Source organism: Meriones unguiculatus, chromosome 3, assembly GCF_030254825.1.
Source record: "Meriones unguiculatus strain TT.TT164.6M chromosome 3, Bangor_MerUng_6.1, whole genome shotgun sequence".
Classification (NCBI taxonomy): domain Eukaryota; kingdom Metazoa; phylum Chordata; class Mammalia; order Rodentia; family Muridae; genus Meriones; species Meriones unguiculatus.
This window is the reverse complement of record NC_083351.1, coordinates 105,508,842-105,523,874: the sequence shown is the minus strand read 5'-3', so window position 1 is coordinate 105,523,874 and position 15,033 is coordinate 105,508,842. Positions and strand designations below refer to the sequence as shown.

General features: G+C 44.2%; 1 protein-coding gene across 3 annotated transcripts in view; it reads left to right on the top strand.

Annotated features, from left to right (window-relative positions):
• Nucleotides 1–15,033, top strand: part of Myo10 (myosin X) — a 197,603-nt gene that overhangs the window by 133,613 nt on the left and 48,957 nt on the right. The window contains exon 1 of one of the 3 annotated variants that reach the window (XM_060380416.1): nucleotides 261–1,639. The exons of 1 other annotated variant lie outside the window; for it this stretch is intronic. The gene's annotated coding sequence lies outside the window, so the exon portion shown is untranslated. Of the gene's footprint in view, nucleotides 1–260; nucleotides 1,640–4,301; nucleotides 4,434–15,033 lie in introns of those variants that run through there. One more of the 3 variants, XM_060380417.1, reaches the window with a different exon arrangement.

Genomic DNA, 15,033 nt, shown 5'->3' with positions numbered 1-15,033 from the left:
TTGGTACTCCCTACTCAGATATTGAGATCTCTTCACGTGATGGTCATTCTGGAACCATACCTTCCATGGTTGGGCAAGGGGATGTGGGTGGCAGATCTACCCACAGGAAAGGGTAAAGCAGAAAGATTAAATATTGGAGTCTAACATTGTTCTGTCAAAACATCGTCTAGTATCTTATTTTAATGAATCTGAGAGTGACATAAAACAACTGCTTCAGTACTGTGCCTGCCTTACATGGTGGTGGAATATAGTCAACATGCATGACTTTTTAGCACAGGCACATTTTGCTACAGTTCTCTGCAGGAGAAGGTCTCCTAAGAACTCTTGGAGTCTGTCTGGAAGTCACTTATCTTTGCCAGCACTGCGAGGGTAGGATGGGTTAGGTTGACATGTTATTCTGACATGCTTAAAATTAATGAATTCAGTTTGGCAGATCAATTACCTGAGCAAGGGTCCACCCCCCTAGAAAGGGCGGTTCACCTGGAGCCTTGTTAATGAGATAGGAGGAATAAATTGCCCTTTAAGGAGATGAAGTACTTTCCCTGTCCCTAGTGCACTCACTCTCAGAGCTGCAAACTGGTAGCCTCATAAGTCCGTTGCTTTTCTGAATTACTCAGATTGTAACTGTCCCTTTTCCTCTATCTGTCCTCCAGCCCAAGAAATATTTTATAAGATTAGCTTGTGATCACCTGACTTAGGAGTTTGCTTTCTATTGAATACAAGAAAACATAAATGATATTGTATGACATAGGAAAGATTACATGAAGAATCATTGTGTGGGGACTTTATATAATAATGCAGGCTGCTAGATCTTTTGAGTGACTATAGGTAGATTAAGGTCTTTTGGGGTGGTTCCGTTTCCTCCGTGTACTTAGTAGAGACTATACATCCATATCAGTAATAACTTCTAGTAATTCTTTTTGTTTTTTCTGATTGCCTACAATATTCCTGACTGGCTCTGACCATCTGCCCCCAACTAGGACAAATTTCTAGAGTTTTCTTTTTGCTTAGAGAATATCTCATACAAAAGATCTGTAAAAAGGCAGCTTTACCTTTTGAGAAAATTTTGGTAAAAGGAACCATTAAAGCAACTATTCTTCTCCCCAAACAAAACCATTCAGCAAACCCCTCAGCGGTCACTTCAGTCCTGTTTACCAAGTTGCCATGGCAACTATTCAGCTGCCCTCTGTAAAGACCTGGATAAATAGCTGTAAATGAAGCTCAGCCCCAGTGAAGAGCGTTGTTCTCTGGGTGGGTTTTCCAAGACCACAGCTAAGATGTTTGAGTTCTTTTCTTCGTTTTCGGGCATCTTCATCTTTAAATATAGAGACAACCTTTGAAGGTTTAGATACTTGGGACTTTGCAGATTTGTTGGTGTGTGGATCATGGCTCACTTGTGCCTATGGTCAAAAGTATCATCAGCAATTCCTATCACGGCAGCCTTGAGAGGCCGGGCTTCTTGAGTAGAATCAGGAATGAATTGAGCAAGCACAGCCCAAGACACCACATAAAAGGTTGGGAGCTGGGCAAGCTTCAGATAGCGGGGGTTGTCTGTCAGCTTGGATGTTCTCCGGCCTTTCGTCTGGGGATGCAGCTATTCTCAGTGGACAAGCCCTAAAGAGAGGAAAAGAAACCCAAGGTAGGGTTTTGTTTTGTTCTCCTTTTTGGTTTTGCCTAAAAGTTTCATCTCCTTTGTAATGGTTGCTGTGGTGGAAAGCTGTGTGAGGAAATACCAAAGGAGTGGATTTAGCCGGCTCTCAGAGCCCTCAACCTTTGGGTCCTTCAACAAACAGGGGAGGTGGGTACAAGTTTGGATTTGCACAGGTTTAAACTATTAATAATCCTTTGTAGAAATGAAGAACATTAATCCAGTTATCAGCTGAGGCATTGATTGTGTGGTCTACTTTTGATAAGGAGCCCAGCTTTTCTTTAAAAAAAAAAAAAAAAAACCAAAATAATTATGGATGAATTGAAGAGGGAACTTAGTAACGGTGTCTTTTGTTTGAATTTGAAGTATTTCTTTCCCTGATCTTATTACTATAGTCTTAAAGATTTTCCCATGCCTTTTGCTGTATACAAACTTTTTAAAAAAATCTGCACAAGAATTCTTTCTGAATTTGCTTTATAAACTAGGTTCTACCAGTGTTGATATATAAGAAATTATGTGAATTAAATGATCTTCTGTTGGATAATTTAAGCTCTTTTCATATATGACACACACGTGCACGTACACACATGCATGAATATTGCTGCCAGCCTTAAGAAATATGAGATAGCACAGGCACATTTTGCCACAGTTGTCTGCAGGAGAAGGTCTCCTAAGAAAAGAACTCTGGAGTCTGTCTGGAAGTCACTTATCTTTGCCAGCACTGCGAGGGTAGGATGGGTTAGGTTGATGTCCATTCAGTTGCTAAGTAGGTCCTGAGAGGGATTAAATGATTTCAATATGAAGGTTGTCTTTCATATTAAATAGAGCAACATTTGAAAGCAGTGAATAATAATGGTCTGCCACCTACTTGCCTAAATCTACTTTTTGTTCAAACAAGCATCTAGTAGGAATCAAAAAACCTCTTGTGAGCTCATGACTGTCAGGGGCTTACTCCCTGCTTGCAGAGAGGTACCCTATAAAGCACTTGGACCACTTATGCCTACCCCTTTCACTACCCATACGGTCTGTTCAGTCCACCAGTGTTTGTCTTTCTGATCGACCCTCAGAAGGTCTCAGGAAGATGATTGCTGGTCACTGTGAAGTAACAGTTGTAAATTGGAGCACCTGCTCCACTTCCTTGCTGCAGTCCTCCAGCAGTTTCTACTTCAACTCATCCTGCTGAACTTCCAGGATATTATCCAATCAGATGGGAGACCTACTGGCTCCTATGAGCCTGCCCCAGACTGGGCTATCGCTGACAGTTGGTTCTTTTCTGTAGTCTTTTAGCATATGAAGCCCCTCATTAGCATGCTCATAGGCAACCCCCACTATGTGTGACTTCTATTCTTGACTGTTCTGGTACTTCAGCTTGCTCAGCTGTACAAAGAACATTCTTCCCAAGTCCCTATTCTCATTCTTTCCATGTCCCAGCCTCATTCTCCCCAAGTTCCTATCCTCATTCTTCCCGAGTCCCCATCTTCCCAAGTCCCAGCCTCAATCTTCTCTCACCTCTCATCCTCTTCCACTGCCATTCCTTTTGGTGATTTCAGAGCAGATGGAAGACCTGAGCGCATCTCAGGCATGGGTCCAGGGTTTAAGTTCCCTTCAGTTTTCCTTGACACATAGACTGTCTCCCTTAGCTTTCTTCACCTGAACTTCACAGTTGTGCTGAGTTCACACACACCCTTGGGGGGAGGGGCTTTCTTCCTCTCTGGCGAGATTCTTCCCTATTTAAAAAAAAAAAAAAGCATGTAACAAAGAATGGTAAGAAGTGCACCAGCAGCATTTGCCTTCACCCACCCCAGTGTGGAGGAGGCAAACTGCTTCTTGATTAAAAAAATATTTGAAAGATATTGCTGAACATTTTTTTATTCACCATAATTTAAATACTCAAAGATCATAATGTTTACATTTGAATATATACATACTTTCCCCATCCCTGTTCCTGGGAACTGAAGCGAGGACCGTGCATGCACAGTCTACCTAAGCTACATCTCCAGTTCCTATATCATATATACCAAGGGGTGGTTAGCCTTAACCTATAAAGACCTTTATAAACTGGATGCTTATACAATGAAAAAGCACAGAAGAAATTTGCAAGAAATAATGAATTGAAAATGATCTGACATTCTTAATAGTATATTTGAGGAACTTCAAATTAAAATGTGATCATTTTGTCAGACTGAAGACTGAATTTTTGTTTTTGGAGACAGGGTCTTCCTACATAGCTCTAGCTGTCCTGGCTTTATGTAGACTAGGCTAGCCTTCAATTCACAGAGATCCTCCTGCCTCTGCCTGGGACTAAAGGTGTGCACCACCACACCCAGCATTTTTATTAACCCCTTTTTCTTGCCTGCATTGATGTGCATTTACACATACGTTCCTAAACACAGCTTGCTAGAGATAGGCAGACTGGCATGTCTACCTTCTTTTCAAGAGAGAAGAAGAGAGGGGACTGGACTGGGTTGTCTCCTTAAGCAACCTTCTCTTCACTGCTAAATATTTAACTAGTCTGAGGCTGTGGAATCACAGCCTTTCCTGGCACCCTTCTGAAAGCTTCCTGTCTCATGCTCTGCCCTCCTTCCCAGTCTCCACCCCACCCCCAGGCAAGGGGCACCGCTAGCTGCTAACTGCCACTCCTTCCCGCCCTCTGACCAGCCTCCCCACCCCCACAACAGGCTCTTGACTGGCTCCTCTAGGTAGAGGCCTGACCTTGGGCTCTGCCCCTACCTGCCTGTTTCTAGTCTCTACAGCCCTGGCTCCTTTCTCCTTCTGTTCCCAGCTGGTGAGTACCTGTCTCTCTCCACCTTATCTTTCCAGCCTGGAGCTCCATGTTTGGATTTTATAGTCACCTTAATTTTGTAACCCACTTTTTTGTTGCGGTTGCCTGGATTTTTCAGTCCTGTCCTGCCTGGCTCTTTGAAGTGAAGCGTATCCATGATTTAATTTCACATCCTTTCCCTTCTCAGCTACTTCTCATATGGATGATACTTGTCTAACCAGTTTTTTCCTTATCAGGCCAAGGCAGGGGTTGCCACAAATACGCCCTGTTAACATGTGGAGTTGGTTAGTTGAGGATAGTTGTCCTTTGGGGCTGGCTGTTCTTTGCAAGAGATTCAGCAATGGTAAAGCACTACCTACTCAGTAGACATGGGTTACAGCCCCCGGCGTTTCCAGACAAACCTCTGGGTGAGGGTATCAGTACTGCTTATTGCTTTTCAATCTTTTATTATTGTTATTATTATTGTTGTTGTTATTTGTTCTTAGGGAGATGGTCTCAACACGTGTAAACTTTTCTTATCAAATCTGCCGTTGCTTTTAATGTCATGTTTTCTTGTAGAAAACGGTACCACTTAGAATCTTTGAGAATATCAAGTCCAGACTGTTAGACAGCATTGTTTTAGTAAGCTGTGTTCAGACTTTGAAAATGTTTAGGGGTCTTTTATGCCCGTGTGCTGCACACCACACCATTGTGTGCTGGCTGTGCGCTGTCCACCCTCTCAGATGAATGGCTGCCCTAGTTTCAGCACTCTGAAAGGATGCAGGCGCTCATTAAAGTGTGCCAGATGCTGCTCCGGTTGGCATTTCACTTTAAAGGGAATACTGTTTAGTTTTGGAATTACACGGTGATGCTCTCAGCGTCTGCCTGTAGGAAATGGAAAAGAAGTGGCCCTATGACAGACGCTGCTATTTCTCCCTACTTCCTAACCCTATGGGCTGAAAAATCCACCAGAAAAGTTATGTTTCTGTGGCTTTTAAAAGCTCTCTTTAAGCCAAAAGAAAAAGAAAGAAAGCAAAAAGAAACAAGGTGAGGTAAGGCTACGCCTCATAAACTTTGATATTTCACCTCCTGATCTCAGCGAAGGAGCAGGAATTTGAAGTGTTTGAGACATGTACAGTACTGACTTCTTTTAAGGTAGGTGAGGCCTAGATACAGTTATTGCAATATTCACACAGGATACTAAACAGATTTGCTAAGCCACAGTAAAGTTCATGGGACCAACAGAGCCCAACACAAATCATTGTTCTCAGGTTATTGTGCCCAGAGGAAGTGTGGAAGAAACATTAGCTTAACTTTGTTCTTTTCTCTTCTTCCTTTGGTCTCATTCTAAAATTTGGCTCTGTCATTTGATTCAAGGATTGCATGACATAATCTTAGCAACGCCCAGGCTAGTTGGTTTACATTGGACCACAGGTGCACACAGTTGCAACCCGCTGAGTTTTCAGTCAGAAGTAGCTTGCAAATTAGGGAAATGAGGTCCTGTGGAGGTGGAAGAACAGGTTGGACCTGGTCATGATGTCAGCTGACTCTGATTTCCAGGCTTCTAGCACAGCCTGTTACTACCCAGGGCAGAGTATCAGGAACAAAGAGGGTCCAGGGCTGCAAAGCTGTGTCACTTGCCATCAGCCTCCCGGACCAACCTTGCTTGCAGCCTTATGGCCTGCGGGAGCCGGCTGCACCTCTCTAGTTGCTGCTGCTATCTGAGACAAGCTAGTGACACTCCATGGCCAACATCCCCTCCAGGTTCTGCTAACATCCATGGGGCAAGAGCTGTTCTTATCTCATGCTCAGTGAAGACAAGCCACTACTGTACATTCACCACTTGTTCTGTATATCGCACTCACCTGACCTGCTCATAGCCTCCTTCTCTTTCTTTCTTGTTACAACATATTGCTATAATAAGGTATTGAATGATTGAGAAGGTGGTTTGGGAATATTCAAAGACCCTAAGCAGCTGACCTAGAGGCACAGCTGGCTTGGTACACAGGGGTTTTTGTTGTTGTTGGTGGTGGTGGTGGTGGTTTTTCTTTCTCTTTATTTTTCAGGTCTTACTGCAGACAGACAGTTACAGTTAAAATACCAGCTACTCTCTTTTGAGTGATGTTGGGGACACTGTGGGGATGAGAGGATGACTTTTTTAGAGTGCTCCCAGCATATGATGTGTTCTGAGGTTTTTTAAAACTTTTCACCCTTGTGACCTTCTTCCGTGGCTTTGTCGTGCCAATCAGGATTTCAGCTTTATCCTGCATCTAGTCCTGCCAACCTAGTGACCCCAAATCAGTCCCTTGGACCAGAACTATATTGCAATATCTTATGGCAAAGGCTTTCATAATTCTAAAAGAACAGGTTAACTGTAAATAACATTAACTAGTGAATATCATTACTTTCCTTTAGGCAACCCATAGCTCACAGTGTGACAAAATGGTTCCTTCTCTGGAGTAGAAATCAGAGATGCCATGTACCATGGTAGACACAACAAGGTTATACAGACGAATGCCATCTGCCTGTAGCCATCTGTGGGTCATTGCCTATTGTCTGAATTTTAGCCACATTAGGGAGGAGCTAAGACTTGTTCACACTCTGGCCCCATGTCACTGCTGATGGTCATGGTGGCTGACAGCCCTCCATTATTCTTTGCATCACTGGGGGACAAAGTGACACATTTGTTTTTGCTAGAGGACTCTGATGCTGTGTGGGGCAGTCAGGAAAGGAGGGCATACTTTCCAAACTCTTCAGTATCTCCCTAAGTAGAATTTATGAAGGATGCATATTCATTCTGGAAGAGATGGTTGGAAGGGCCAGTTTAGAACACTGCAAACTATTCTCTAATCCCAAGCTGGGCCGTACTCAGGGTGAAGTAAAGTGATCACTGGTGGAAGAAAGTAAAAGATGTGCTCCAGGGTCAGGTGAGCAGAAGGAAGGTTATGGGGTGTGTGTGTGGGGGGATCTGGTTGCTGTGCTTTGGGTTCAGGAAAATTCACCCCCCCCATACACCATTACTGCCCCCATACATATATAAATATTTTTAAATCCCTCCTTTTACTATTATTGCTATTTATTTATTATTTGTGAGTGTGTGTAGGGTATTGATAGGGTACTTGAATGAATGAGGACCTCTGGCCTTGAGTTCTCTAGGCTACGTACTTGGCTGCTCACTAACATCTCTAGCCTCTCTTAGTTTGAATATTTTGCCTAGTCTAAAAGCTTTTGTCAACAGCATACTTTTTCATGCAAATCTTCAGGCTTCACTGATTGGCAGAAGAATATTGGGCATAGAAGTCAGCAGGCTGGTGCCTCAACCATTAGGCACTTCCCTAAAGCTGGGGTCTGGGAGTAAGGGGGGACACACCCAGATTTAAGCAGTTGGAATCACTTAGAAGCCTAGACTAACATGATACCAGGCTGAGGGCTCCAGTCATCCGAAGATCCTAGCTCCTTCTGCACTGAGAGCCTAGTGTGTCTAGAATCCTGATGAACGCCCCAACCAAGGATGGGAATAGCCTGGCTTTTGAGTGTCTTTTTGCCTCCTGTTTCCTAGCAACTTGTAACTGCTTAGTGTAAGACTGCATGATGTCTCTAATTTATACTTAACATACATTCACAGATACACTGAACAGATATTGTGGGCTGACGAGTTTCCCACTGTGACTTGCAAGCAGCCACTTTAATACATGAATAAGCAAGGGAGGAAGACTCCTAGGACTGGGTGCTCACCCATGTCCCCTCGATACCAACCCTGCCGTTTCGCTAGACAGTAGAATTTCCCAGGGGCTTGCCAATGCATTTCCGCCTGCATTGAGCAGTTGTCAAATAAAATTCTCTATTTGATTTTGTTTTTCCTCCCAGTATTTTGTATGTGTTCATGAATATTTATAAGTCAACTATATTTGTTACTGAAGTTTTTTTATAGCTATATTTTTATGCAAATGAAGTTGCTTCTTGGTTTGTCCCTGTAAAAGGGCTGATGGGAATGGGCAATCTCATCTTTACTTTCCCAGGTGACCACTCTGCTTGGTGACTAGGTGCTTGGTTTGACTTTTTCTGAGTTGCTGTTTTCATCTTTCTTTAGACAATTTAGACTTCTTAGTTCTGTTTTGTGGTGCGTGCCTGCCTGCCTGCGTCAGTATCTGAAAGCCTTTGTTTCCCTCTAACAATAGTGTGCTTCTTAAAAGTAAGTATGATGAATAATGCTCATCTTCTAGAAGATTGGAAATATCGTTGTATTTCAAGAAGCAAGGATCCATGAGCATGTATTCTCCTGGTTATCATCTATATGGTGATTTATATGGGTACCACAGAGTGTTCGATCTGCTATAAATACAGCATTATAAAACTGCTCATCCAGCATTCCAGATTTCAGTTTGACAATATTCCAGGTCTCGACTTTGAAGAATGTTTACCTGCTACTCCCCATATCTCCTGTTTCATTCCTGCCTTTTTCTAGCTATGATTCCTGATTGCATCGCACAGCCATAACCCTGGGGCTTGATAAGTGACTCAGTGAGATCTGTAGCTATTTAGCATCCTAATGAGCAGTGTGGGCGTCCTTGCCAGCAGAGAGAGACAGCTGCCCTCCTAATTTGTATTTCTCAGCATGATGTGTCAGAGTAAATCTGAATAGAGGCCTGTGACCTGTTCAGTATGGTGGCTGGAGAAATGGTAGAACAATGATGAATAGATTGACGTTGGGGTTTAGTTTCATGGTATGAAAAGGTTGCCTTGGGTTCTTTAGATAAGAAGGCAACAGATTATGCCCACGGCTGCTCTCTGAGGGTTTCCAGATGGGATTCATAGAGAGGGCTGAACCTTCTGTCAGCAGCTCCCGGGCTGTGCTCTGATTTAGAATAAAATTACCCCTCCCATTCTCTTTCTCTTGTCTTTTGTTTGTTGTTTTGGTGTTTTTCAGATACAGTCTCACTGTCCTGGAATTTCCTAGTCGAGGCAGGCCTTGAACTTCTGGCAAGCTAGCTAGTCTTCCTGCCTAGCCTTCTAGGCCTGGAATTCTGATGTGCTCCACCACACATGGCCTCCTTTCGTGTATTTCTGAGACTCAGGCAACACTATTGTTGGATTCTTTTGGGGATAGAACTTGAGAAGTGGCTCAGCTCAAGACTGTCTCAGAACAGCTGGATTGTCAGTTGACCTGGCTTTCTAGGCGGGGCCTGCCTCTTCAGCTTCTGTTTTGTTTATTTGTTTGTTTGTTTGGACTTGTTGTTGTTGTTGTTGTTTTAAATTATTTCTTTATTTTCATTTTATGTGCATTGGTGTTTAGCCAGCATGTACATCTGTGTGAGGATGTCAGCTCTTGGAATTACAGACAGTTGTGAGCTGCCACATGGGTGCTGGGAGTTGAACCCTGGTCCTCTGGAAGAGCAGTCAGTGCTCTTAACCACTGAGCCATCTTTCCAGCCCCCTCTCTTCTGCTTCTGGAAGCAATAGAAACTAATATTTTACCAGGTATGATTGCAATCCCTCCCTGCCTGCATGAGTAGCCCATGAATCAGATCTGCCCAGGTCTTTGAAGATGCTAACTGCATGCACTATCACCAAGCTACACCTCAGCCCACAGCTTAATGGAACCTCAGATCCCATTGTTTTAACTCCCCTCACCTCATTTCAGTTTCTAAAACTCCAGTCAGTTGTCTCACCCCTGCAGAATGTATGGACTGGCTTCATTTGGTCACATAGACATCACAGTCCTTTTCTTGGTGTCTTCTGGACCCCCCTAGAGAATTTCAGTATTTCTTTGCCTCAGTTGATGTTTTGGTCAACAAGAGAATTATTATTTTTTTCCTGATTGCAGCATAGCTTGCATAATGATCTCTGAAATCCCAAGTGTCCACCTTACAGTTCTCAGCAAGGGGCCACGTCCTCCTGGGTCAGGGAGGAAATGGTGAGCCACTGGCCGTGAACTCCGAAGTCTCAAGATGGGTGCCAGCCTCCTCTTGAGATGCGCTCTGATCTGCTCAGCAGCAGCCCGTCTCCTGACTCCCCCACACCCACCCACACTCTAGCTTCCACAGCACATGAGCTCACCTTGTAACTCCGAAAGGTTTGAGAGCATCTATTCCTGAACCCACACACCCCACCTGTAAGCATCCAAGTAGTGTCTCAAACGCCCTCCCTCGACCCTCACTATACTCTGAGCACTGTTTTCCCAGGACTCCTACCCCAGGGAACTTGGGCATTTGGCCACTGCTAATGAGGCCACCGCTGATGATTCTCACTGAGGCAGGGAACTCAGGTCCCTCCTGTCTGACTCTGACCTTTGAACTCAACAATCTGGATTACCATCATGTTCCAGTGTTGCCATGCTGATCTCTGCTCAGGCTGGCTTGCCTTGAGCATATTTTTGACATGTAGGATTCCTTCCCAGGGACAGTGGGATTTTGTTTGGGTTTGTTGTTGTTGTTGTTGTTGTTGGAAGAATCTTCCTTCCCTTTGTAAGATCACTGTCTCCCAACAGTCTAGACAAGTGTACCACACAGTACTCCTCTGTCTCCTTCATAAATACCAGATCTTCAGGACAAAGATGGTAACTGCCAACCCTCTATGTCCTTAGAGGTTCTGCTTCACAGCAAGTGTCTGTTTGGAGTTTCCAGTGTCTGGGCTACCAGTCAACACATCTGTAACTCCTTGGATTTGCAAAATGGCTACCAAAATGGCTGTCACATACTCCGAGAATGTTGTCATGCCCTTTTGTCAGTGTCCTTTTTAAATCGTGCCATTGAGGTCCACCTCTGACTAAAACAAAGACCATGTCTTCTCAGAGTAAGCATTACTCCTCGAAAGGGTGAGAGCTGAGCCCAAAGAGACTTCTCCCTGGGAACCCTCCCATTACTAGGAAGAAAAGTCTTTTCTTGTAGTCTTTTAAGCAGATTTCTCTGCATCTCTCATTCTGGCTTTTCTGCTGGATCCTAGGGCCGGGGCTGAGTACTATGGCTGAGCCTCCCACTGCAAGAGGCTGGGCAAGTGTGTACCTGGTAGTGCTAAATGCTTTTGAATATTGGTGTGACACGTTCTTGCTTCAGAACGGCTCCCCTTAATGCAGTTGGTTTTCCTTAGCAGGGCTGGTCAAGGGCCTCATGAGAGCAGTGTTGAGAGAAGAACACATGGGGAGACCCAAGGAAAGTCCATTTGCTCTCCTTTGTGTAATCTAGAAAACTTTTTAGTGAGGGATGTCATCCCAGAACCTTGAGTGAACATTTTACACCCGCTACTTTAAGGAAAGATTGAAGTCAATGTTGTTTCCTGTCCATCAACCTAGTGGTGATAAAGAGAAGGATGGTGATGAAGGAAGGATGGATGTGTGCACACTAAGACTGAGACACACTTTACAGGCCTCAGCACTTCTCCAGGTCCATGGAGAAGTCCTGCCCATGGTAGTGGGTAGGACTTTGTTTGTTGTTGTTTTGTTGTTACTATCACATTATTTTTTAATTATTTATCTTGTGTGTGGTGCACAAGTCAGAGGACAGTTTGTAGGAGACTCTTCTTTTATCATGTGGGTCCTGGAGATGGAACTCAGGACAGGGTTAGTGGTGAGCCCTGTGACTTGGTGAGCTGTCTTACCAGCCCTAAAAGGACAGACTTTAAGTTCCTTGCAGTGGATCAGCATATTTGAAAAGTACAATAAACATAATGCCATGTGTCAGCCATTGTGAAAGTTCCTGAATGCTTGCCATCCATCTGGCTAGTGTCCCACTAGGGACTACTGCCCATCATGGGCACTGCTGGGGTGTTCCTCTAAGGAAGAACTTGAGGCCTCGGGCAGCACACTCTTCATGTTCAGTGTATAATGGAGTAAGAATGCTGGCATGCCACTGGCCTGAACAGGACTCTTTGAAATTTCTTCCAGGTCATGAAAATCCCTGGCATGTGGCAGGCCATACCATGGTTAATTGCTCTTTCATTTTAATTCAGGAAGGAAATGGTAGCTTTCCTTTGAAGAGCAGTGTTTAATGTCAGCCCCCCATTCTGCAAGCAAGGGATCTGTTCCTATGGGAACACTCTCAGGGGAGATCCCGTGCCTTGCTGGAGGGAGCCACACACTGTTGTGAAGACTGGTGACTTCCTATGAGGTGGAGACTTGAGAGCAGAATTAAGCACATAGCCCTGGGGAGGGAAGGAAGTCTGCAGCAGCAGTTTCCGTTCTGACAGAAGCAGGAAGCGAGAAGAGTGAGGATGGAGGAAGAGCTGTAATGAAGACTGGGCTTCCACTCTCACACCTCAGGGAAACACTTGACCATATGTTCACTGTGTGGTTTTCAGGCCCCTGTGGGATTTGGAAACACATACATGACAGGGTAAGGTACCATGGCAGCTAAGTCCTGAACGTGTGACTGTTCCAGAGATACAGTAAGAAGAAGGCTTGTTCCAAACCCTGGGAGGCTGATCAGTGAGCTCTTTGGGAGCACTTACTGAGGTGTGCACCCCATCTCGGTCTGTCACACCTTACTCCAGTGCACACTTCCACATGGTTCTCACCACCGCTGTCGGCACCAAGAAGGCTTTGTTCAAAGGTTTATTTTTTAAAGGTTAATGAGTTAATGGTGCAATGATCTTTTGTTGTGTTTTCGAAATGAAAAATAGAATTGATGAAAAAAAATCCATCTCTGAGAATCACTCTTTGTCTTGAAAGATCTTTCACATGGTTTACTTGACACTTGAGGAAATTCCTCACATCTGATGCTCCACACGCTTAGCCGACAAGAACTGTTCCTCCATCTTTGCTAATTCACAATTTTTCACCTTCAGTCTTCCTCCTCATCGACAAATGATCAGAGCAGTGGCTGAGGATTCATGTGTCTGAGAATTTACCTAAGTAACTAGGCCTTGTGTTAAAACGGTCAAGGAGTTGATTCATAGAAGTTATCCCCTGGCACCAAACACAAGTAGAATTTGTGTTCTACTTGTGTTCTTTCGTCTGTGAGCTTCTGTAAGACACAGGCTGTATTTCTTCAGTAGATGCATAAGGTGAGTTGTGTACAGAAGCACTCACTTTCCAGTACCTGCATTTGAAAGTATAAAGAAAATTAATTGCATGAAGATGATTTTTAATTACATGTCAGCTTTGTGCACCCTGCTTCTGGGCCCTAACCCTGAGCCACACCCCAGCCCCAGCCATAGCTTTTGTTTTTTAATTCAGAAATCAGCACTGTGTGTGCATGTGCTATGTGTGCTGTATGGAAATGTTGTGTACGTGCTGTATATCTGCCGTGTGTGGGCGATGATCAGTGCAGTGCTGGTATGTAAGCTGGCCACAGGAAGACATTGGGGAGCCTTTCCAGCTCTCTGTCTTATTCTCTTGAGACAGTCTCTCAGTGAACCTGGAGTCAGACAGGGCTAGCAAGATGAGTGATCTTCCTGGTTCCTGGCCCCTCAGCACTGAGCTTACAGTTGCTCTTGGCCATACTCAACTTTTATGTAGGAAATTTTAAGTAAGGTCCCATGCTTCTCACCCTTGCATGGCTGCGTTTCAATAAAGCTTTATTTGTACAAACAGGCTGTACTTAGTAGCTTCTGTTCTAACTAAACTCATTGACTTAATTGCATTTTAACCCCGGATTTGTTTTCTGGCTACTCCCAAAATAGCTCCTGTGGTGAAGTTGATTTAGAAATACTGGGAAATGGGGCTGGAGAGATGGCTCAGAGGTTAAGAGCACTGGCTGCACTTCCAAAGGTCCTGAGTTCAATTCCCAGCAACCATATGGTGGCTCAAAACCATCTATAATAAGGTTCGGTGCCTTCTTCTGGCCTGCAGGTGTTACATGTAGGCAGAACACTGTACACATAATAAATAAATTAAAAAAAAAAAGTTCAAGGTGATCCTCAATCACGATGTAAGGTAAAGGCCAGTCTCTTGAGAGCCTGACTCAAAAACAAAAAACAAAGAAATACTGGGAAATGAACTCTACTGTAAAATAATGAATACTTGGATACTACAGGAGCATCTCAGCCCCTCCTGAACTTGTACCTTGCAAGTGTGGCTATCTAGGGCAGTAACAGTTACTCTACCTGACTCTGGCAGGCATGTGCTTTGTGACCCAGGTTAATCAACCTCTCTGTGTTTCCGGTAATGCATCTATAAAACAGGCATAGCAATGATACCTATCAAATAGAACTGTTAAAATTGGTGCTTGGGTACCTAGTCTAGTATATGATAGTTTTCTGGGTTTGGGGAGGGGGCTGTTTTTTTTTTTTAATTAATTAAATTTTTATTTTTTTACATTAATTACATTTTATTCACATTACATCCCAGCTGAAGCCCCCTCCCTCATGCCCCCCTCCCAAGCCCCCTCCCAATCCCACCCTCCCTCTCTCATCTTCTCCTATGCCCCTTTCCAAGTTCACTGATAGGGGAGGTCCACCTCCCCTTCCATCCACACTAGCTTATCAGGTCTCATCAGGACTGGCTGTAATGTCCTCCTCTGTGTCCTGGCAAGGCTGCTCCTCCCTCAGGGAGGGTGGTTTAAGAGCCAGCCACTGAGTTCATGTCAGAGACAATCCCTCTTCCCCTTACTAGGGAACCCATTTGGACACTGAGCTGCCATGGGCTACATCTGAGCAGGGGTTCTAGGTTATATTCATCAGTGTACCTTGG